The sequence below is a fragment of the Phymastichus coffea genome, unplaced genomic scaffold (genome assembly GCF_024137745.1).
Source record: "Phymastichus coffea isolate CEN01 unplaced genomic scaffold, Cenicafe_Pcof_1.1 PCOF00106, whole genome shotgun sequence".
Classification (NCBI taxonomy): Eukaryota; Metazoa; Arthropoda; class Insecta; order Hymenoptera; family Eulophidae; genus Phymastichus; species Phymastichus coffea.
The window spans coordinates 622,358-645,857 of NW_026706917.1; positions in this window are offsets into that span (position 1 = coordinate 622,358).

The following is a 23,500-nucleotide window of genomic DNA, read 5'->3' on the forward strand; positions in this document are numbered from 1 at the left end:
TGCATGATACACGGCGAACGAAGGACCTGGGAGACCGACGCCAAGGACCCCACCTTCGACTCCGGCGACGAAGGCACTGGGCAGCCGAACAGGCGCCCACCTTCGATATCCAAAACTATTCAGGATACTAACTTGCTGGATAATTACAGGATGCAGATCAAGCTCGAACAATTCGAGCAAGCGGTAGCCGCCCTCATCGACCTGGACATGGGTCCCGCCGTTGAAGGGGTGGTACGTGCCGCCTTGCACCCCCATAAGTGCCCGAAAAGAAGAGGTGGAGCAAGCACGGGTACGAGCTCACGAGAGCTCGTCATCCGTGCTCATCGAAGAACTCCCGACGGCGGACCCTACCGCGATACCGTCGACGACTCCCGGTATCGCGTACGGCGATACCACGCCGCTACCCGGACCCCCAGCGGGATCTATCCCGCTGAAGGCCCCGACAACATACATTGGATGACCAGGGCGCAGAATTACCCGGGAGACCAGCCAGGTGATCTTCCCCTGCCCCCCGTGGGCAGGGCCACCGTTATACTACCCGGCGAATAAAGATGGAAGTGAACATCACGCGGACTATAATCCTTTATTATCCTCTCTCTTTTCCTCCTCGGAAGGGACAGCGCTAATGGAATTATCGTCGAGGACCCTATAGGTCCAGACTGGAAGGGGGCTGTGACGGTAAACGTCAAATTAGCGCTGATTATTTAACTTAATTGCTGTCTGAGAGGGCAGCACCTCCCGGGGGGACGAAATAGGTAACGAAGGAATTCGGCACGCGAGCAGACGGAACGCGCGCGACAGAATTTGAACCAGTGAAGCCTAGACCACCATAGTGTCCGTCCGCTTACGCTACCGCATTTGCCGATTCACGTGCCCTTGTCAACCGTACGCCAGATCAGCAATAACCTGAGTGCCAGATAGCCGTGCCAGCTGCCTCCAAGGAGCCATCCAGCCACCAGCTTAAGGCCAAGCAGTGTGCGTGTGTGTGTGAGGTTTCGCCATCGAGGGCGAAACCACTCCGTGCGCGCATCCGCGACCCGCGAACAATACAAACGATAAACAACTGTTCCGTGCTGTGCGACTTGTCGTGGTTTTCTCCGATCGCCTGCAAGTAGAAGGTAAGCTGGCCAGCTTAATTTCGCGATCGCGAGCGTAGAATAATAATTTGATGCTAACATTCGATGCGTGCATGCAACGGCTCTAATGACAAAGAGCAGCGAGCGTACCGGCAAAGCGTATTGTCGACGTGCGAGCGTTCATGTAAACAAACGACCTTTTGTAGATTTTGAGGGATAATAAAAGATCCAATTTATATTACTAACAAGTGTTTTCTTTGAGTCTCTCATATCTTATAGCTTCCACTCATTTTAGTATAGGTTATTAACGATTATTGGTTGACTGACGCATACTTTCTCGTGCTCTCCCGGATAAGTAGTGAGCATTGACAATTACGCGTGTCCTTTTAATATAATCGCGCGAGTATAATAACACAGGCCCACAAAAAAAAATGAACTTGGATGTCCATCGACAAAACTCATGTACTCCTATGTATTTTTGCGCGCTGAGTCCGAATCTGGCATTCGTTTAACCTCAGCACGTCGGGTTCAAGGGCATTTGAAGGTCACATTGCAGAAATCAGCAATAACTAATACAAGACATCTGTCTGTTAAGTTTTTGGGGTCGCTGAGTTTAAATCCGGTATTTGTTTTTCTCCATGAGGTAAGTTTGAAGGTTAGTTCAAGGTCAAAGCTGTTTACTCTAGGAAAAATGAATTTTTGACTGCAGATTCTGAAAGAGCGGGAAATTTTACGTCCAGATACATATTCAATTTTTTTTAATATAACCCTCAAGGTCATGTGAAGGTCACTTAATCTTGTTGGATGGAGGATTCGTATGACAATAAGATAATGGAATTTCATGGGGCAAACTACCATGTCGTTATGTTTTCAGGGTCGCCGAATCCAAATCCGCGGTGTTCGTTTGTCTCCATCAGGCCGCATTGAAGGTCGTTTGAAGGTCAAATCCTCGACAATTAGTGAAATCGAGTCAAGTTATCATTCTAACATATTTTTTGAGCATCTGAACCCAAATATAAAGACCGCTTAATACCTAAGGGTCAAAATCAAGGTCATCCCAAGGTCAAATATACATTTTTTCATTAAAAAAAGAAAATTTTGACCACAGATTCAGAGAAAATGGAAAATCTTACATCTAGCTGTGATCGTTACTTATTTTTTTGATCACACTCCCGAAATAATCGTGTGCCGCAACCCAGGGTACCTCCACGTGGTGACGGCGGAAAACGGCTTTTTTTTTGGCTTTTTGTTTTCCGGCAAAACCCTGGGGTGAAGGCATGATGCCGTCATGGTTGGCACACGAAGAGGTACGATGCAGGGTTTCGGATGCCCAGTATCGGCGATTGGTCAGGATGAGCAAGCAGGTCCGCAATCGTCGTCATCATGCGACTGCAGCTCTACAGTGGTTGGAAACTTGGTCTCTGTAGAGTACAACAATACAAGAATACGCTCTAATTCTCATAGTTGTAAGCAAAAAGTGAATTCCTTTTGCTATGTGTGTGGCAAATACTTTTTGAAAAAGTCGGATCTTCGCAAATTCACAGATGATTTGAAACTAGTATACGATGAGTGTTTCGGTTGTAAAGTCACTGATGGTGAGCAAGATTGGCTGCCACAATTGATATGCAATAGCTGTAGGCTGATGTTTAGCCGGTACAAAAAGGACAAAACTCCATTAAAATTTGTCAAACCTATGGTTTGGAGTGAGCCAGAAAATGTAGAGAATTGTTATTTTTGTATGACAAAAACTATAGGTTTTAACTCATCTAATGTCCACAAAATTGTATACGCGAGTGTGTCTAGTATAATCAAGCCGTTTATAGCTCCAACAGAAGAAAGAGATACAGATGTAGAAAGTGACCTTTCTTCTGCACTTACTGAATTAGAGATTTCTAGTTCTGATGAGGCCGAGAGTGAAAGAGAAGAAACGGACGAGAGTAATGACGAGTATGTGCCATCTGGATCACAAACAAAGATAAAAGGAGAATTTGATCAGAAAGAACTTAATAACCTAGTTAGAGAGTTAGGCTTATCAAAGGAGGGAGCAGAGTTGCTTGCTTCGAGGTTGAAGGAAAAAAATTTACTGGCGAAAGGTACTAAATGTTCTTACTATCGGAATAGAGAAAAAGACTTCAGAAAATATTTCTCTACGGAGAATGATCTCGTATTTTGCAACAATGTTAAGGATCTGATGAACGAATTTAAGAAGGATGTTTATAAATCTGAGGAATGGAGATTATTTCTGGATTCTTCTAAGCGAAGCCTGAAGGCTGTATTATTACATAACACTAATAAATATTCTGCAATACCTCTGGCCCATTCGGTTACCCTGAAAGAAGATTACAAAAATGTTGAGTTGGTATTAAATAAAATACAGTACAAGAAACACAACTGGCTAATCTGTGGTGATCTCAAGATTCTTACCATCATGCTAGGTCAGCAATCAGGCTTCACAAAGTTTCCATGTTTCTTATGTATGTGGGATAGCAGGGATCGTAAGAATCATTATGTAAAAGCAGAATGGCCTGATAGATCAACGTTCGAACCCCGTAAGGATAACATCATTAACAAGCCATTAGTAGAGCCATCCATGGTCCTTCTTCCTCCTCTCCATATTAAACTTGGTTTAATAAAACAATTCGTTAAAGCGTTGAATAAAGAAGGGCTATGTTTCTCGTACCTGGGAACAAAATTTCCAAGAGTATCTGACGCTAAATTGAAAGAAGGTATATTTGACGGTCCCCAAATCCGCACATTGTTAAAGGATGAAGCATTCATAGACAAGATGGACGATAAAGAGAAAGCAGCATGGATTAGCTTCAAGGATGTAGTGGAAAATTTCTTAGGGAATCACAAGAGCGAGAACTACAAAAAACTAGTTGAAGACTTACTTAAAAATTACAATAGTTTGGGTTGCTTGATGAATTACAAGCTACACTTTCTTCATTCACACTTAGACTACTTTCCACAAAATCTTGGAGATTATAGCGAAGAACAAGGGGAACGGTTTCACCAAGATATTAAAGTAATGGAACAGCGATACCAGGGCCGGTGGGACATAAATATGATAGCGGACTTTTGTTGGACATTGAAAAGAGAACATATTATCGACGGAAAGAAACGAAAGCGGAATCCCCTACATAGATCATTCGAAGATAAAAGAACAAGAAAAAAAAGAAAATCATGAGTTTTGTAATACATGATACCCATGTCTCCATATGTGGCTGTTTGTCATGCGACGATTAGTCAGCTTCAGTATTTTTCTCAAATACTAATTTATCGCACATAATTCACTAATATGTGAAATTTTCTATTTTTCATGCAACTGTGGTCAAAATTTCCTTTTTTTAATAAAAAAAATGTATATTTGACCTTGGGATGACCTTGATTTTGACCCTGAGGTATTAAGCGGTCTTTATATTTGGGTTCAGATGCTCAAAAAATATGTTAGAATGATAACTTGACTCGATTTCACTAATTGTCGAGGATTTGACCTTTAAACGACCTTCAATGCGGCCTGATGGAGACAAACGAACACCGCGGATTTGGATTCGGCGACCCTGAAAACATAACGACATGGTAGTTTGCCCCATGAAATTCCATTATCTTATTGTCATACGAATCCTCCATCCAACAAGATTAAGTGACCTTCACATGACCTTGAGGGTTATATTAAAAAAAATTGAATATGTATCTGGACGTAAAATTTCCCGCTCTTTCAGAATCTGCAGTCAAAAATTCATTTTTCCTAGAGTAAACAGCTTTGACCTTGAACTAACCTTCAAACTTACCTCATGGAGAAAAACAAATACCGGATTTAAACTCAGCGACCCCAAAAACTTAACAGACAGATGTCTTGTATTAGTTATTGCTGATTTCTGCAATGTGACCTTCAAATGCCCTTGAACCCGACGTGCTGAGGTTAAACGAATGCCAGATTCGGACTCAGCGCGCAAAAATACGTAGGAGTACATGGGTTTTGTCGATGGACATCCAAGTTCATTTTTTTTGTGGGCCTGTGTAATTAAACGGTTTTACCCCGTTACAATACGTATTTTAAATAAACAGTGAAAACATGTTTCGCCACCGGAAATTTCAAGATCAGAAATGATAAAAGAGGACCGATATCCTCAGTAATTTCTAGTGCCCGCTGGGAACAATTAACGGTTGAGTAAGTTTTTGTTTCTTTTACTTTTATTTAAAATTGCTAACTCAACTACTCTAAATAACAAATAATTACAATATATTTGTTTAATTTGACCCTTATTTTTATTATTTTCTAAATAGACGAGACAGTCGTAATTACCAAGGGCCAATTCCATCTCAGATCATGCAGAGCTCCCCACACACCTGTCACCAAGCTACTCCAAAGTATTTTTTTATTGTTCTAGGTCAAAAATAAGAGGACCCGTATTTTTTCTTTTTTCTCTCAGATGCATAGTTCCGTCAATAATGCAATCGGAAAATGCACTGCTGAAAAGGGAAAATTGAGAAAATTTTTCCAATTAAATTTGGTTTCCTCAATATTTTTTTTATTTTTCGATACAATTAAATAATTTTTATGTCATCTATAGTAGAAACGAAGTTCTTCAAGTCTAATTTATCAAAAATATGAATGTATGCATTTTTCGGGAGAAAATGCATGTTTTCGAAAAAGTGCATCTTGGAGAAAAAATTGTGTGTCTCAAAAAGGCCATAATTTTTTGCGCTCAAATTTTTTTTATATATTCTTAGTACCAATACCTTCAAATCCATTCGATCAAAATTTGCTGTTTTTTCGTTATATCGCTTAAAAAAATTAAAAAAAAAAGTTTTACATTTTCAAGTCAAACGCGATAAATACATAGGTACAGCGAATGGAAATCAAAGCTGAGAAAGAAAGGGTGACGTTAAATTATCAACATTTGCTGATGCATATAGATTTTGCTGATAATTGGTCTGTAATTTTGAAAAATCCAGTTCAAGGGAATCATTGGGTGAATAAACAGATTTCAATTTTCACTGCTGTTTGCTACATAGGCGGAATTACAAAGAGTTATACTGTAATTAGTGAAGACTTAAAACATGATTATTCTCATGCATTGGCAGCAATACAAATAATTCTTGAACATATAACTAGATACACACAAGAAACGTATGGAAATTCGATTGATTCTATAACTTTAGTATCTGATGGCGCTGCAAGTCATTTCAAAAATAGATTCCAGTTAAATGAATTTTTAAATGCAAGTATGAGTAAAAAATGGATATTCTCTGCTACTGGTCATGGAAAGGGTGCTGTAGATGGTATAGGTGGTTTGGTGAAGCATTATGCAACAGTGCATAATTTACGCAGTACTGAATCTGATGCTATTCAAACTGCTAAAAGTTTTGTTGAAAATGTATCAAAATACACAACTTCTATAGAGCTGATTTTGATGGAAACTGCAGAGATAAACAATTTTCGTAGTAGTCAAATGGAGCAAAGACACAAATGCCAGAAATATCAGGGTATTCAACGTTGCCACATGTGGAAATCTGTTGTCTCGGAAGGGAGGAGCGAATGTTTTATAGCTCGAACGGCTGCGCATCCATGGATTGAAGTGAAAAAAGATGAAAAAAAAAAGAAAAGTACTCATAAGAAGAAAAACGAAAATGTAAACAAGGGCAAGAAAGTGAAAGTTGTATCTAAATAAGTGAAGAGAGTTGTAAAAGTAATCAACTCAAACAGAAAAAAATGATCGTGTAATTTTACATTTCTTGCAGACATGATTGAATAAAAGTGAGCTTTTTCTTTGAGTTACATGTTATTGTAGTTCAGTTATTAACCTACATAGTCGCTAACATGAATTCCTGAATGTATTTATCGCGTTTGACTTGAAAATGTAAAACTTTTTTTTTTAATTTTTTTAAGCGATATAACGAAAAAACAGCAAATTTTGATCGAATGGATTTGAAGGTATTGGTACTAAGAATATATAAAAAAAATTTGAGCGCAAAAAATTATGGCCTTTTTGAGATACACAATTTTTTCTCCAAGATGCACTTTTTCGAAAACATGCATTTTCTCCCGAAAAATGCATACATTCATATTTTTGATAAATTAGACTTGAAGAACTTCGTTTCTACTATAGATGACATAAAAATTATTTAATTGTATCGAAAAATAAAAAAAATATTGAGGAAACCAAATTTAATTGGAAAAATTTTCTCAATTTTCCCTTTTCAGCAGTGCATTTTCCGATTGCATTATTGACGGAACTATGCATCTGAGAGAAAAAAGAAAAAATACGGGTCCTCTTATTTTTGACCTAGAACAATAAAAAAATACTTTGGAGTAGCTTGGTGACAGGTGTGTGGGGAGCTCTGCATGATCTGAGATGGAATTGGCCCAAGTAGTATTTAAAATCTGTTAAAAAACGCACAATAATAGTTAATTTTTCTGGCGTAATTAGACTAGAAATATATATATAATTTGGTAAATTATTAAGTAACCCGCATCCACTACACATAAAAATTAAATTCTAATAAATTAGCTAAGAATAAAGCATAGATTTTTATGTTACAAGTAAAGCTACGTCTCCATTGCATTAATACGGATTGCTATTGAAAACAAAAAAATTTATTTGGTATTCTTTTTTTTCTGATCTAAAAGTACATAAAATAATTTATTAAAATTATAAATATTATGTTTAATCTGCCTGAATCAATTTTAACACATTTTAGTAATTAATTAAATAATTTCCAAAAAATTCTACTGGACTCGAATAGGTCCAATCATACAGATCAACGTTAACCCTACCCTTGCCTAATATTATTAATGAAATTTTACTAAAATAGTATATCTTAAATCTAGTAAATAACTTTTGCGCCCATAATCAATTAACACTGAAATAATATTTTCTAATTTAGTAATAATCAGGCACAATTTTATACAGTTGTCTCTTTTATTCCTTGCTTAAATAAACACTATTTACCAATTGGCATTAAAGCTATCAATCATTTAACACACACTAATACTTAATGGTGTACTAGATGATAATTACATTACTCATTCGTTTTTATTTTTTTTGCTTTTGCCTCAAGCAGCAAATTTACAATTATATGCTAATTTGACAAATTTACTTTTGTTTAAGTTACACATGATTGGCATACCTGATCAATTTGCAATTATTTTTTATTAATAATTATTAAAATTGGGCAACTCTGATAAGTTACATAAATAAAATAGAGGATAATAATTAACTTGATATTTCAATCATTAAAAATCTGATTACTACTGGCTAACCTGAATCCGACAATTGGATAGCATTATTGGGAGTAATGCTATTGTATATACTAGGGTGGTCCGATAAGTACTTAGCCTACAAAAGAAAAACGAAAATTTTGGAAAAGTGGCGTTTTATTTTTCAACATAGTCTCCTTTTAGTTCGATATACTTAGCCCAGCGATGCTCCACTTTCTTTGACCCGTCTGAAAAATACGTTTCCTCGAGGTCTGAAAAGTAGGCTTCCGTGGCAACGATTACCTCCTCATTCGACTCATATTTCTGCCCGGCGAGTGACTTTTTCAAGTTTCGAAACAAAAAGAAGTCGCACGGGGCTAAATCTGGAGAATACAGTGGATGGGGCAGCAGTTCGCAGCTTAATTCGACCAATTTGGCCATGGCAACGGCGGAGGTGTGAGCCGGTGCGTTGTCATGGTGGAAGAGCACTTTTTTCTTCGCCAAATGGGGCCGTTTTTTCTGCAATTCGACGTCGAATCGGCCCAATAATTCGGCATAGTACAGCCCTGTGACCGTTTTGCCCCTCTCCATGTAGTCGATGTAGATCACACCTTGTGAATCCCAGAAAACGGTGGCCATCACCTTTCCGGCCGATGGGGCAGTCTTCGTCTTCTTCGGAGCACTTTCGCCGGGTAAAGTCCACTGTTTCGATTGTTCCTTGGTCTCTGATGTATACCAGTGGATCCATGTTTCGTCGACTGTCACGAAACGACGCAGAAACTCCTTCGGATTGCGCTTAAATAGCGTCAGGCATTGCTTTGAAGTTGTCTCACGGTTGCGCTTGTTGTCCGGAGTGAGCAATCGCGGCACCCATCGCGCCGACAGCTTTCTCATGCCCAAAATTTCATGCAGAACATGACCCACGCGGTCTTTTGAGATGCCTACGATCTTAGCCATCTCGCGCACCTTCAATCGTCGATCTGCCAATACGAGATCGTTAATTTTTGTCACGTTATCCTCTGTGGTAGCCGTTTTTGGAGTACCTGGACGTGGCTCTTCAAAAATTGACGTGCGACCACGTTGAAACTCGTTAAACCAATTTTTGACGGTCGCCATCGAAGGAGAAGAGTCACCGTACACAGTATCCAAGCACTTTTTGATTTTGCTGCACGATTTCCCTTCCAAAAACAAGAATCGAATCACCGACCGATACTGCTCTTTTTCCATTTTTCAAAAATCAACGGACACACTTGCTTTCACTTGCTCTCAAAAATAAACTACAACTCCGATCCGGCTGAAATCTTGACAGTAACCATCGAGAAGGTTGCACTACGTGATAGAATATTTCTTTTGCGAGAGTGGCGCCATCGGACGGTGAGGCTAAGTACTTATCGGACCAACCTCATATACAGCTATATAATGTACATTTTACTAATGTACTTCTTGTACAGTTATTAGTTAACAAGTCTTTAAATGCCAACAGACTTTTCTTACAATAATGTAAATTAAAACAAGCTACATTGCTTCACATTAATTATTGTGTTTTAATTTTTGTTTTAATTTTATTTTTTTTTCTATTTCTCTGATAACTTGCAAGTAACATCTGCACTAGTCAGTGCTACCGTACATATACAAGTATAATTAGTTAAATATTATAATTAAATATTAAATAATATTATCTTACAAATATTACAATCAAATATTAAATACAGTAATTATTATAAATAAGCAGTAACATGGCCTGACAACTTTTATATAAAATAATTGTGTGACACAAATTCCCTGTAGTTTTGTTTTATTGGGCCAATTAATTTTTTTTATTATTTTAGTCTAATATTAAATTGCAAAAATTTATTTTATCTACTCACTTGTTCTTATACTAATTAACACGGAGTACAATTGATAAATAACGTTAAGCATATTAATCTGCAATTATTAGCAGGAATTATTATAAAATAAAATCAGATTAATTGATTATAGGACTATTACCAGCTTTTAAGATTTTTTTTACAATTAGAATTTTTATAATTAGACTAAAACTTTCACAATCAGTAAGCTTTAAATCACACAGAATTAGCCCTGGATTCATATAAAAGTTACTTAAATTTTCTTGAAATCAGTAATCTTTTGCTAACAATGCTTGCGGGAATCACAGACCCCCTCAGCTTAATTAGCTGGGTGGAATCATTGAGTGCCTCAGAGGTAGCCGTGCACTTCGGTCACTACACTTACATCCGAGTGGCTCACTCGAAGAGTAACGTTATAGGCTATTGCGCGCTACCCTCTTAGGGGCCCCTCCTGTGTTACTGGGGCAGACTCAAAACTCTGTGCCTCATACAACTTCAACCATTCCCTTGTACTTCTTGACACCCCCAATTCGCTACGATAGGTCATCAATCTCCAGCCACATAGTGTGTAGATATTCAACGACCATGGCCACCACGAGCGTGACCTTCTCACAAGTTTTCTCACAATTACAGATGGCGTTGCCACCCTTAGGTCACTCACACTCAGTCGCTGATTCATTTATACGGCATACCGAATACCCTACGGCAGAGTTATCGATCTTTCGTCGAAATGTCGTAAGGAGTCCTCCATTTCAAAAAGATATTAACGATCACGAATCGATGCTTCCCCGCCGCTCTCTATTGGACTCAGTGGCGGCTACAACACATGTCCTAGTCTCACCCAGGCAGGCTCCTGCAACACTAGTAACCACTCCACATACAGCGGCCCTGGCTTCCACACTACTTTATAATAACGCGCCTCTCCATACGGTGCCGAATTATTCCCTGCAGCGAAGTAACGAAATTAGATCGGCAAATGAACCCCATTTACCCCTTGATTTCGCTCAGTACACGCCTAATAGGGACACAATTTCCCCGGCTAGATTTCTCAATAATCCCGGTGATATCCTAAGGAAATGGAACCTCACATTCGGCGGCCTACGAGACCATAGTGTTGAAGAGTTTTTGTGCCGCGTTGAAGAATGCCGTATTGGTACACAACTATGGCGCCAAGACATCCTCCAAGCTATGCCCGTAATGCTCTCAAGAATCGCATTACAATGGTTTCGACTACATAGACCAGACTGGGAATCTTGGGAAGATTTCCAACTGGCCTTTCGATGACGCTTCAGCGGTCCAAACTTCCAATTACGGGTTCGAGATGAAGTATGCCGTCGAACACAAGCTCCCGGCGAACCGATTGCCGATTTTCTCGTGAGCTTGACAGACATAATGTAAAATGCAGTGTCTCCTTATTCTCCGGAAGAACAATGAGACTTAGCATATGCTGATCTACATCCGGACTACCGCAGGCGCATCGATAAGCGGCACGTGTATTCGTTAGATGATTTAAAAATAGCGGACGAAGAATTTGAACTTTCGACTCTTCTTAATCGGTCTTATCAACCGCCCCCGCCTAAATCCGCGTGTCTATTCCCGGAACATGCGTACACGGACACAAATTCAGGTGAAACAGCATTAGCTGCGTCGCAAGAAACTACGCCGGTGAAAATCTCCGCAGGAACTCCCGGGAAGCGTGGGCGTAATATTAAGCCCAAACAAACTAAGGAAACAGCTTCAATGCAGTCTTCCTCTCCTGCACCCTTGCCTCAGGACAAAGCGGTGGCCCCGTCTGCTAATACGACCGAGAATAGCACAACTATTCAAGACGGAACCACATCTTTCACGGCACCTAAATCAAAACATTGTTATTGGTGCAAAGCAGCTGATGTCACAGTACGCACCTGCAAGAATCTATCCTGTATGGAGCGCCTTGAGAAAAAAAACGAACGACGGGGACTTCCCTCCGGGTCAAATTCGCCCCCCTCATCTCAGACCCAATAATCCCTTCGGATATAGCATGTCTATGCACCTACTGCGCGTCTTTTTCAACTAAACCTAAAGACAACCGTCGCTACCTCCCAATCATAATTAATGGCAACCTCTATACAGCCCTAATAGATAGTGGATCAATGCACACATATTTCGGCGAGAGAACATTTTCGACCTTGCCTTCGAACCACAGTTCTGACTTATCCACCACAGTACGAATGGCAGATGGTACAGAAGCTATCACAAAAGGCGAAATTGTTTTGGACTTTAAAGTGGACAAAATTCGCCACATAATCCGAGCCTGCCTTGCCGTGTCGAGTTTCGAATTGATTTCACTGCTACAATCTGGTCTTTACCAGGAGGCACACCCGGCGAGTTTTGCAGCCTAACAACACGAACAAAACTCTCGGATGAGCCTCTAGCCACGATGTCTGAAGCCTCCCCTATACAGCAGGAACAAATAAAACTGTTGGTAGAAAAATATATTAAACCTTCCGTTGATCATCCAGCTGTTACTAACCTAGTAGAGCACGTGATTGATGTTCAGGGTCATGCCCCAATTAAACAACATCATCACCTGGTCTCTAAATCAGTGGAGGAATATATGAATCAGGAGCTCGACGAGCTCATCGAAAAGGGTTACGCAGTCAAATTCTCGAGTCCCATAGTAATGGTGCGTAAACCTAACAATAAATGGCGTTTTTGCATTGATTTTCGTAAAATAAACGCCATTAGAACGAAAGATGCCTACCCTCTCCCTTTTATGGAAAGCATCCTTCATAAACTACAGTCAGCTCGCTACATTAGTACTATTGACCTACGTAATGCATACCATCAGGTACCTCTTGCCAAAGACAGTCAAGAAATTACAGCTTTCACTGTGCCTGCCCGAGGCTTACACCATTATGTGGTTATGCCGTATGGTCTTACAAATGCACCGGCTGCCTTCTAACGTCTTATGGACACCTTAATAAACGCTGACTTGGAACCCTACGTTTTTCCATACTTGGATGATCTGATTATAGCCACCACCACCTTCAAAAAGTACTTAGTGATTCTAGAGAAAATACTAGTAAAAATCTCTAATGCAAACCTCGAGGTGAATTTGGAAAAATGCGAATTTTGTCGGTCCATTATCTCGGCTACCGACTAACTTAAAACGGCTTAACCCCAGACTCGGAAAAAGTTGTGCCTATTTTAAATTTCCCTGCACTCAGAAATCTAAAAGAGTTACGTAGGTTAATAGGTATGACTTCTTGGTACCATCGGTTTATTAATAACTTTTCCAACAAAATTGAACCATTACTAAGGTTAACAAAAAGCAAAGTCAAGTTTACTTGGAGTCCTGATCAAGAAGCAGCCTTGGAACTTATTAAAAAGCTACTAACTTCGCCTCCAATATTAGCGTTCCCCAATCTTGAATTGCCTTTCTGCATCCAGTGCGAGGCCTCTAATACAGGCCTTGGGGCAGTTTTAACCGAAACGTTCGATGGCATTGAAAAAGTAATCGTTTTTGCCTCGCGAACCCTTACTGCCTCAGAACGGAATTATTCAGTAACAGAAAGAGAGTGCCTTGCTATTTTATGAAGTGTCGGCAAATTCCGTCACTATATAGAAGGCACCCGATTTCGCGTGATCACTGACCATAGCTCTTTAAAATGGCTACAAAGCCTTAAAGACCCTAAAGGTCGCCTTGCAAGATGGACCATAGAACTAGCCCAACACGATATGGAGATATTACACCGTAAAGGTGCCCTTCATCATGTGCCGGACGCATTATCACGGATGTTCACCGATGAACCGGAAATTGCCGCTCTCTCTCGGATAATTCCGATCCGTGGTACACGAAACGCGTTAACAATGTCCTTGCTTGTCCCGACAAATTTCTTAATTAGAGAGTCGAAGATGGCAAACTTTTCAAACACAACCCTGACCCCACATATTCAAACGTTATCAACGGTTTACAGGCATGGAAATTAGTACTGCCGCAAAACTTGCGACGAAGAGTTCTTGAGGACGCTCATAATGCTCCGTCAGAAGGCGATTTGGGTGCCGAAAAAAGTTTCCGTCGCGTCGCATCCAATTACTATTGGCCCGAATATTATGAGGATATAGTTCAGTACGTAAAATAGTGCCTTACTTGTCAGGCTTGTAAGGTAGAACGAAAATCCCCCGTAGGCCTAATGGATCATCGAATTGTTGAATAGCCCTGGACTGTTGTGGCAGCCGATACAATCGGTCCTTTACCACGATCCAAGGCTGATCACTGTTACCTTTTAGTATTCCAAGATTGGTACACGAAATGGGTCGAACTAATGCCCGCACGTAAGGCCAATGCCCAAACTGTTACAAAAGCCCTTGAAGACAACATCATCTGCCGATTCGGTACTCCTCAGGTCTTACACACAGATAACGGGAAGGAATACGTTAATAAAGAAATGTCTAACATACTTACTAAATATGGCATAAGACACTCTACTAGCCCAATTTATCATCCCCAAGCAAACTTAGTAGAACGAGTAAATAGAGTAGTAAAGACGATGATAACAGCTTTTATTGAAGATACTCAAAAAGATTGGAACCGTTTCATACCCCAATTTCGTCTAGCACTCAATACAGCTATACAAAGTTCTACCCGCGTCTCATCCGCCCTGCTAAACTTCGGTCGCGATCTCCGCCTACTAAACAACTCCACAATATGCAACACCAATGCAACTACTGTGCCTAACCCCATCCAGAACTAGATATCGCGTCTAAATAAACTAAATAACCTACATGAATCTGTTGCGCGCAACTTAAACCTTGCTGCTGAACGTCAAGCAAAATATTTTAACAAATCGTGACGATAAAGATCATTCGCTTTAGGTGACCGTGTATGGCGCAAGCAACGTATCTTGTCGTCGGCTGTTAATAGCATTAATTCTAAACTGGAATCTAAATTCAACGCGGATTGGTGGATATACAAAATCCTCTCGCCGACCGTATATTTGGTTACGGATGCCTCGGGTAAAAAAATAAACAAAGTCAATATTAATGACTTGAAACCTTTCCATATCACGTAGATAGACTCCACGGGACAATCCATCTATACTGGTAGACAATGATCGCGAGCAAAAGGTCCCACAACCAACACCACAGGTGGCGACTACACCACCGGCGAAACAACGGCTTGTGGCACCAATACCGTCATGGTGGCCCAACCGATACCCTTCTCGGATCAACGCCCCCCAGCAAAGTCCTGCTGGAATTGCTCGGACCCCCACCACGAATACCCGGCATGTCCACAGCCGCGCAATCGTTTCTGCCGTCGGTGCAGGAGATATGATATGACCCTTCAAATTTGCACGAATTGCCACCGAGATTATCTCGCGACCCGTGGTGGAGGTGGCCCAAATTTCCCACTAACGGCGGTAGATATCAATCGCCGGGCGACCTTCTGCGCGCGTATATTTCGTGGCAACAGTGCCTAATACTGATAATTTTTTTCTTTCTTCTTTTTTCTATTGTCCGCCCTTTTTCATTATTATTTATTATTTTTTTAAATTTTTACATTATTAGTAATAAAGTGCCTACCCAACCTTAATTATCTATAATGTTGTCACTTCCTTCCTTATACCTTATTCCCGATTGGTTTTCAAACACCATGGTTAATGGAATTACCGAAATTAATAAGAAGTAGTGCTCTCCATTTGCATATCAAGTTCATATACATTTTTTGTTTCTACATTATTTTACTTTATTTTATTTGTTTATTTTTTTTTTCTCTTCACTGATGTGCTGTGCAATGCGGACTACGGATATGCCTTATGCCTATATTTCTATATATTTTTTTCTTTCTTCCTGTTTGCTGGTTACACGAGTCTTGCGGCTGCTCACACCCCCAAGCCTCGCCTTGGCGGGAGGGAGTGTAACGGGTTGTTTGATAATTAATAATAACAGTCGGTGAATTACTGCAAGGCGGTTCAGGAAAGGCCAGCGACAGCTCTCCGTGCTCTGAATTGCACTAGCGCAGTAAAATAATTTACAATTATCAATTTATTTATTTATTTTTTTTCATGTGCTGTTTCACGATGAGCATCAGCGGTACTATTATTAAATAATTATTTTAACCTGATATTCTTCCGAATCCTCCTCCGAAACTGATCATGCCAATAAAGGTTGTTCACTTGAAGAAGCAGAAATTAACCAACGCTGCCGTAAACATAAATTGCAAGAGAGAAGAATATGGAATTACTGAACAATCACCTCAGATACGCCGATTAACTATTTTACGCGACTTATTAGTTAACTGAAATCAGACTGAAATTTGTTTCGCTAAAATTAAGAACATTGAAAAACTAGATTTATCGGAAATCGTGAATTTATTAGATATAGTTTATAGAGATTCTGGTATAAAAGTTTTAATTTACATGAATTCTTTAGAGTATATACCCAAACTCATAGAACGTCGCGACGCGATATTTTATGAATTACACACGTCGCCTATTGGAGGTCATCGTGGAATATTCAAAACCTTTTATAGAATAAGACAGAATTATTAATAGGAAAATCTAAAAGAAGACATTCAAAGATGTATATAACAATGTCTAGAATGTCAATTGAAAAAACTTACAAGGTTACAGACCAAACAGCCCATAATAATCACTGACACTTGCGCTACTGTATTTGATAAAATAGCTATGGATATAGTAGGTCCTCTAAAGAGAATACGTAACGATAACAAGTATATCTTAACCATACGAGATCAACTTAGTAATTTTGCTTAGCGGTTCCTTTATCGAATACCTTAGCATCTACTATCGCCAATGCTTTCGTAAAAAAATTTGTGTTTTCGGTTGCCCATCAGTCTTAATAGACCAATATTTGAATAAAGACAATCATTGGAACGCGTGACTGGGTGTAGCCATGTCAAATTATAACATCTGTGTACATGAAAGCACCAAACATACCCCTTGCGAAGTGGTGTTTGGTCGATTAGATCGATTACCGTCAAGCGCTCCATTACGCGAAGGTGATGTCCTTTCAACTTATAAAGAATATATTACTAATCTTCTGACTAGGTTAACCGGTATTAGAAAAGGAGCCTATGATAACTTGATAGTTCAAAAAAAAATCGAAAAAACTGTTTTACCAACATATTAACCCTAAAAACTTTAAGTTAGATGATTATGTTTTTTTGAAATCTGGCCCTAAGCCTGGTAAACTAGAATATCATTGGACAGGACCATATAAAGTTGTAGGAGTACTGCCTAGAAATAACATACGGATACAGATAAAGAAAAATTCGAAAGTAGTGCACGCTAATAGGCTCAGGACCTCTTTTATACAAGCGCAGATAACATTAGAAGATTAATTAAATTTTTAGGAGAACAAATAATTAATCCTTTTTAATTACAGAAAGACGTAAGTATATTTTGATTTCCGGTTAAGCAATGCATTACCTACTACATCTTATTTTTTTGTCCTGCACTTTCAAAAGTCATGCCATAATAACCTATGACTGCGGAGCTCGCTCCTTAAACATAACTACAGTTTCTTCATTAGATGTTGTGCCATGCGATGTACCTTCTATTAATAGTACAAAAGTTTGTATACAGGTATTGCAATAAAATCAATTTGAAAAGCACATGTAGTGTAATATAAAGTAATATTACAGCATACCATTAAATATTGCGGAATGCACTCGCATAATTCCGATGTGAAATTCGGAACTTCAGAATATATGATAGAAATAAGTTGGAAACAGTGTTTGGAATTATATGCTACTGGCACTTTACATTTGAACGACGCCCGTGTATTTCGTGATATTAAAACAAATCAAACAACGACTCGACCTGTAATCCTAGCAAGATCCATTGGTCACGATGGAACCAGCGCAGAAACCTTATACTCCGATGCTTATGATGTGTGGAATAATGTAATTGTACAGGGATTTGTTAAAATTACCTTGTGAGATTATTACGGAGTCGTCGATTTAGAGAATAGATAATCCAATAAGACTACGTTCAGGAACCAGATGCGTATTATCTGATGAATCTTGTATCGATGGCGAAGTTCCTTAACATATTTTTTCTTTACTTCTCGGCGATCTTTTTGAGATTTTCGTTTATCTATCATTTTCTTCCATACCCACACACACAAAATCTATTTATAATAATTACAAAATCAAAACATGAACAGATACACATAATTCAAGTCATTCTACATTTCTTAGTTTATAGAATTTTTCCAAAAATATCTAATTTTTCTTTTGCACTGTTAGCTATCACGTAACTCTTGTGTAACATTTTTTATGATTAGTTATTACATCAATATACAATTATACTATGTTTTATCAATCGAATATACAAATTCAAAGTGTGTGACCGTAAAAAAAATTTTTGTCTACGAGTTTCGCGACGCCATGACGTGGTTAAGCTGTTCCCATTGGATCCGGTTAATGAGCACACTTTTTGGACAAGGTCTATTCTCTTCAGTTTTGTCATATATTACAATAAAATTATTAATAGATCATAAATCTCGAGGTACATGTAGTACAAAACCGAAAAATTAAATTCTTTTTTTAGTCAGAAAATGAAGACACACCTTTCACCGACTAGCACGGCTCGAGCATTGATTGCACACTTCTGGGTTAATTATATTCGTTTCCAGTGGGATAAAATAGAATAGTAACACCTTTGTACGATAATTTTTTCATTGGGTACACTGCTGTTACAGAAGTGAAAAGAAAAAAAAATTGGTAGGAGATATCAAATTTTTCGATAAAATTCATATTTTAGCATATCTTTATAAATAGAAAATCGCGAAATATTAGCTCTTTTTCACTGGAATTCCCAGTACACCTTTTTTTTCGTGAATATATCAGGAAGAAATATTTACAGGAAAGAAATACTCGTATATACCAGAATGCATACCAGAAGTAAAGTATAGGAGACACTCGATTATCCCATTTCTGTAGAATTCCTGATATACTGTCGGTCACCTACTTTAGGTCCCCCGCCGCAAAATTAGTCAAAACTTTAAAGTTCAATGTCTCTGGTAAAAATTAACGTATAGAGTCACACAAGAGTGCGTTTGAAAGATCTTTTCAAGAGCATTCAAATGATATGACTGATGTATGCCATCGAATATTTTTTAATTTTTTGCAAAGAATAATTAAACATTGAATATTCAGAAAATTTTTTGCTAAGTTTGAAAATTTGTGAAATCTGGAAAAAAATCTTATAAAAATTTGAGTAAGAGCATTTTTTAGCTGTTATCAATATCTACCAGAATCACTGGTCAAAAAATTACTTTCGTCAAAGCCGACGCGCGCACGGGCATTTTTTCCGCGAAGTTTTTTTTTTTGACAGTTTTTTTATTTTTTATTTTCGTAAATTCTAAACATTCAAAAAAATTTATAGGAGAAACAATGTTTTTTTTTGTAAGAGATATACTATACTATTTTTATTTTTAATTTTTTCGAAAACAAATTTTTATCGTTTTAAAAAAATTTTGTTGTTCACAGCTATTACGTCAAAAAAATGAAAAACTACAAATTTTTTTTTACTCATTCAATATTATTCCATAATAAATATCATGAATTTTGCAACCAAAAGAAAAAAATTTTTCTAAGCCCAAAAAAAAAAGAGAAAATTAATTTTTTTACAATATTCATGATATTTTTTATGGAATAATATTGAATAAGTGAAAAAAAAATTTGTAGTTTTTCATCTTTTTGGCGTACCAGCTGTAAAAAAAAAAAATTAAAAAAAAATAGTACAATATAACAATTTCAAAAACAAACATTTTTGCTACTATACATTTTTTTGAATTTTTAAAACTATCGGAGATAAGAAATGTTTAAAAGCTGTCATTTCCCGGATAACATGCCCGTGCGTGCGATGGTTTTGACGAGAATAATTTTTTAACAAGTAATTCAGATAGAGCTTGATAAAATCTAAAAATTAATCTAATTTAAATTTTTATAAGATTTTTTCCTAGATTTGGCAAATTTTCAAAGTTAGCAAAGAATTTTCAATGTTGAATTATTGCTTGCAAAAAATGAAAAAACAATCAAAGGCATTCATGAACCATGCCATTTGAAAGCTTTTGGAAAGACCTTTCAAACACGCTTCCGGGCAACTATGTGTGTTAATTTTTACCACAGATGTTGAACTTAAAAATTTTGACTAATGTTGCGGCGGGGAGTTTAAAGTAGGTGACGAGCAGTGTATGTCATTCAATTTTTCAACTTTTCTAACTGGCTAAATCTTCCTATAAATATCAATATGTAAATAGATGGAATGAACTATATCATCATAGAATATTACGAAGATCAGGTGTAATACTATATAAATTGTTATTACAAGTTTTATGAAATCATTTGTCAAAATTCTAAAAATATATATGTAAAAGGGAAAGAGAAAAAACTATGGCTTCATAATATACTGCCTTAAAAGTAAGTTTTAGTAATGTTTGTTTGAATATTTAGTCTACGTAGATAATTCTTAATGACATTTTTTATTTAATAAAAATTGTAGATCTTGAAAGTGATATGGGATGTCCTCCGTTAGCAGAATTATCAAATCCATTAAGAACGTCATGCGTATTTCATTGTAAAAAGATACTGTTTTCGTTTGTGCTGCTACAAATGTACAAAAATTGTATACTTGGATTAAGAAGAGACAAAAACATGCTGATCCACACGGAAACGACATAATGGATTCATTTGAAGATGGTTATAATTTTTATAAGAATTCATCTGCATATTTTAAAATAGCTATGTCAACTGAAGAGAATAAAAATTATCGACAGTGTGTTCTCTACTTTATGTATAATTAAAAAAGTAAATAAATAAATGCTAATAATTACATTATCTACTTACTACAAATAAATATATCTAAGGGAAGTAGGAGAGTGTAAAGTGGAAGAATAAGTAGGCGGGTGGGTGGAGAAGTGAAGAAAAAAACTACTTCCCGAACTGAGTGCGAATAAGGCACTGAACTCTATCTTTCAATATAAGCTTGACGCTCGCTTTAGCAAGCATACCCCTTCCATACACATCTCAAGCTAGAGAGAGATGTCGAGCCAACATATAGCTTAATCAGCGCATCTCAAGCTAGAAACGCTATTCCCTTTCCGAGGGCCCACACCTAGCCAGCATATAGATTACCAAATGCCCTACCAACTTCTACAGCGTCCTACCTTAACAACCTTTATAGGAGGTATCTACCTTGGCAGTCGATATGATATAATTTATTATTTTATTGTTTACTAATAGGAGGGGGGGGGGGGGCTTTGGGGGATTGTCGGGAGACACTACACACTCTGACCATCCACGACGCTTGCTCAAACCCCTATGTATGTTTCAAACCACCTGGACTCCTCAAGAAGTGACTTGAAACATAAATTTTAATAAATTACCTCACTAGGGTCCTTAGGGACTTTCTCCAACGACACGGCCCCCTCCAGAACATACATTGCGATACTACTTATTTCTAAATTCTTAATGCTATTCATATAGAAATCTTACTTCAAACATTAATTAGAACCAGTATGTAGTACTTTCTGATATATATACTAATTTTTAAAGCTCATATTACGGAAAAGAAAATGAATTGTTGCTCAATAAAAAAGATTTCATCGAAAAATTACGATTAATTGTTATAGATCGTTTGAAACAAAATAAATCTATTCGTATTAAAAGTACTCCTGTAGATGTTCGTCTCGAGTTGAACGTGAGAGACATTTAATTCTATATTATCGAATTGTGCAGTATAATTTAAATACCAGTAATGTCAAGAAATTAGTTTATTATAGTTTATTATTCAAATGAAATGTAACCTATAAAATTAAATGTAAGATACTTTATAACGCATTAAATTTTATGAATGAAGGAATTTTTAATTTCAAATATGTATGAGTTTATTTAATTGCTAAACGTAGCAAGACATACGATGTAAGTAGTTAGTGTAAAAAGATAGTTATAGGGCGAGAAAGAAAACTCATCTCTCTAATATTTTTTTTTCAATTTTTTTTTTACATATTTAGTTTAATTTTTCCTTTTGAATATGCCATTGACTTTATTTGATTTCGTCAGTGTCCATATCGTTGCTTCCACTGTTGGTTCTGCTGTTGGTGGCTAAATGATTTTCATACTTCCTTTGAACACATCTACCTTCTTAAGGAGGTTCGGGACAGTCACCAGGGGGGTTGGGGTAAGGGGAAAGTGCCTATGCTTTAACATAGGATGAAATCAGTAACGCAAACTGTAGATAACTGAATTCAATGTTCTGTATTATTGTACTTAGTGATGAGATAGATTATGAGTATGAACTGATAAAAATGATGAGAATTGAACATTCATCACAAGTATCTACTCCTAATATGCGTTAGTCGTTAATTTTTATGTTTTTATTTGAATTATGAAAGTACGAATTGGAGGTAACGATCTGGCAACATAGCATACTTCGAAATTTATTTTTCTTAAGTTGTCTGCACTGCGCATGCGTGCACAGAGCAGGCGAGTGACACGACACGAGGCAGTTGGAGCAGCTGCGTGTACCTATCCTAACCTCCAGTTGTTTATTGTGATTGTATCGAAACACCTATTATTTATGATGTCTGACGAAAACTGCGAAAAGTATCGATGGAAAGGCAAGTTTGTAAGCAAAAAACAGTACAAGCGAATGCTATAACGTACTGAATGCGGAAAAAGGAGAAAAGGCTGTACAAAAATTCGAGAAATAGATCCTACAGAGGTGAAATGCAACAACTTGCAAGGAAATCGTATAGTCGACTTGGCATTTATGTCTAAAAATATGAATTGCACTATGTGTAATACAAGGCTGGATTTGCAATATATTGAGCAAGAGACTATAAAAGGTGCAGCTTCAATTTTTAGTATTAGATGTCATTACTGCTTGCTTGTGAATACGCTGAAAACTGGAGATGAAAACACAAATCCAGTCACTGGGAAAAGTGTATTCGCCATCAATACCAAACTTGCTGGTATTGATTGGTATTAGGTATGTATTAATTCTTATGACATGCATCAACAATGTAACAATAAAGTGTGTAGTGTGTATGTGAGATTGATTTGTACTGTGTATTTACAGCTGCCATTCATAGTGGCGTCGGTGAGACTCATATCACCAAGTTTTTCAGTGTATTGGATTTGCCAACAGTTGATTCACATACTTTTAAAACTCATGAAAGAATTATTGGACCTGTTGTAGAAGCTGTAGCAAAAGAAAGTTGCACAGAGGCAACTGCCATGGAACGGTTACTTACTGTTGAAAGCATAGAAGAATTAAAGAAGTTGTTGTAAGCTAATTATAAACATTTTATGCTCTACCAATTGCACAACGAAACTTCATTGAGAGTCAATTTTATAAGTG